Source organism: Natator depressus, chromosome 5 (genome assembly GCF_965152275.1).
Source record: "Natator depressus isolate rNatDep1 chromosome 5, rNatDep2.hap1, whole genome shotgun sequence".
Classification (NCBI taxonomy): Eukaryota; Metazoa; Chordata; order Testudines; family Cheloniidae; genus Natator; species Natator depressus.
In genome coordinates, this window is record NC_134238.1 from 111000116 (window position 1) to 111002494 (window position 2379).

General features: G+C 41.3%; 1 pseudogene; it reads right to left on the reverse strand.

The window, feature by feature from the left end:
* Nucleotides 1–967: 967 nt before the first annotated feature.
* LOC141987966 (interferon alpha-1-like) lies at nucleotides 968–1566 on the reverse strand (annotated as a pseudogene).
* Nucleotides 1567–2379: the final 813 nt, after the last annotated feature.

Below are 2379 nucleotides of genomic sequence, written 5' to 3' on the forward strand. Positions count from 1 at the left end.
TGGCATATTTTCAGAAATATCGTTTGTTTTACATTTTCTCATGTGAGTAAATCAATCTGGTCATGGCAAGAAGTATATAAATTGTGCAGTTGGAGTTCTGTAGGAGTTGGTCCCTTGTTTAGTGCAGGGCAGACTGATAAGAGTCTGGAAAGGTGCTGCTAGTAGAATCCACTGAGAGACGAAGGACTCCAGTGGAGGTGCCGTTTCACTCAGCAGGTTTCATAACATCCTCACCTGAAGTATCATATGCTGGAATGAAAAAGGAGAATGATTCAAACATACATACACAGTTTCAAATGTCAAATATTGTCCCTGCGGCAAAGAGTCCTGTGGCACCTTGTGGACGAACAGACATATCACAGCATAAGCTTTCGTGGGTGAACACCCACTTTGTCGAATATAGTCCCTGTTTTTCTAAGCAGATGTCAAATCATAAATACTAAGCCTTAGTGCACTTATCATCTTGTGACAATTTTTTTTTTAACTAAACCTGTTGAAATGTAGGGGTAAACTGAACAAAGAAAACCAGAATAAGTACCCTTGACCATCCTAGGTGCAGAGGTAACTGGCAGAATTCAATGGTGGGATTGAAGTGTGTGGAGACAGACCCTCAGTTTTCTGGTGTCCTGACTGGAATGTTGGCTTACTAGGCAGTTGTGGAAGAGAGGCGTCTCGCTGTTCTTTTCCCCAATTAAGACACTTACTGGGCAAAGTTATGTTCAGTATCGTGAGTTATCACTCACAATATTTTGTCATTAGTTAGCAGTTATGATGTATTTCTATGTTTTTCAAATGGAATATTGTGTGTGGTACGAAAACACTAGACTATATGCTACTCTAAAACAGTTTTATTAACATGAGTTTGAAATAGCTGAAATTACTATGGGACAAACAGTGGGACCAACGTAATGCAAGTTATAAAACTACCATCCATCTCTCTTCAGTTGTTTTATTGAAACAATATGATTTAGTTTCCTAGAAAAATACAAATATCTTCATTTTTAAGCCAATCTGTCAGTACATCAAGAATTAGAAAATATCTGGATATTTCTGCACGGATGATCTCCAGGCACACCGGCTGTATTGCTTTTCTTTCAGGAAATCCTCTATTGTCTGGAAGTATCTCTTCAGTTTGAGGCCGGTGAGCAGGAGGTCCTCATTTCCTGGGTAGGTTATCTCCATTCCCTTCTCAGCACTCAAACACGTCCCCAGCTTCTCAATCTGCTGGTGAAGTCCATTCTGGAATTCCTTCATAGAAGTCCCATTCTAGGCAGCTTGGATGAAATTGTTGTTAAAGATATGGAAAAGCTCTTCGAGAATCTGCTGGATGGCTACCTTGGCATTCCCTTGCTGGGACAGTCGGAGCTTGAGGATATCTCTGGGCTTGAAAGCTGTCCTTTCATCTAGACATTGGAAGGGAAAGTTGCCACCCATTTTCTCCAGACGCTCTAAACTCTCGCTGTTCATTCTGGTTTGTAGAACATGCAGCCTGTTACAGTCCACACATGAGATTTCACTGGAGAAGAGCAGCACGAGGCAACATTGCAGCAATGACCTGCTGATCATGATGATGTCTTAGATTCCCTGTGTTTGTGTAGAACTTGAGCAACTGGTGTCTGTTCAAGGTCTTCTGTAAACTTTTGTGTTTTCGACCCCTGTCTCTGAACTTAAGCATTCTGTCGGAAAAGATTTTTCTTTCATCACTTTCTACTTTTCAGGTTTTTTTCTGCTTTTTACTTTTGGTTTCCTTCTTTTTCGTTAGTGGAAGCGAACAAGTCATTAGAAGAACCAAATCACAGTTGGTAACTACTTTAATATTACTGAACCCCAACATTTGTTTCCTTCATTCCCCCCTGCCCTCTTAGATAACGAAAATGTAAAGGGTAAGAAGAATATGATGATGAACAGTGTCATCCAGTTACAGGTTAGAGTAGGGACCTGTCCGTCTGCTCCCAAGTTCCTGTAGTTAGCACTGCTAGGCAGGTCTGAATGTCTGTCACATCAGCAAGACTATCCATGCTTTTAAGTGATAACAGTGAATTTTGGCAGACGGGAGGAACTACTGCAGAGCTTCTTTTTGCTAGACTCTGCAAATAACAGCAGTGAAGTGATGTGTAAAGCTGCTGTTCCTTCACTTTGCCAGCAGGTGGAAAACTTTCCCTTTCTGGTGTGGCACTCAAAATCAGAAAAGCCTGCTGTGCTCTGGCTGTCTCATTCCTTCCTTCCAGCCTTTGAGAGGGAGTAATACTATAGGGACCTCTTAATATTTGATAAGCCTGGAAAGAAATCCTGTGGGAGATTGGGGCCAGAGAAGTCTCTATTAGTCTCTTGCAATTTCCTGGCCATTTGAAATATGAGAGATGAAAAACCATGTGTGTA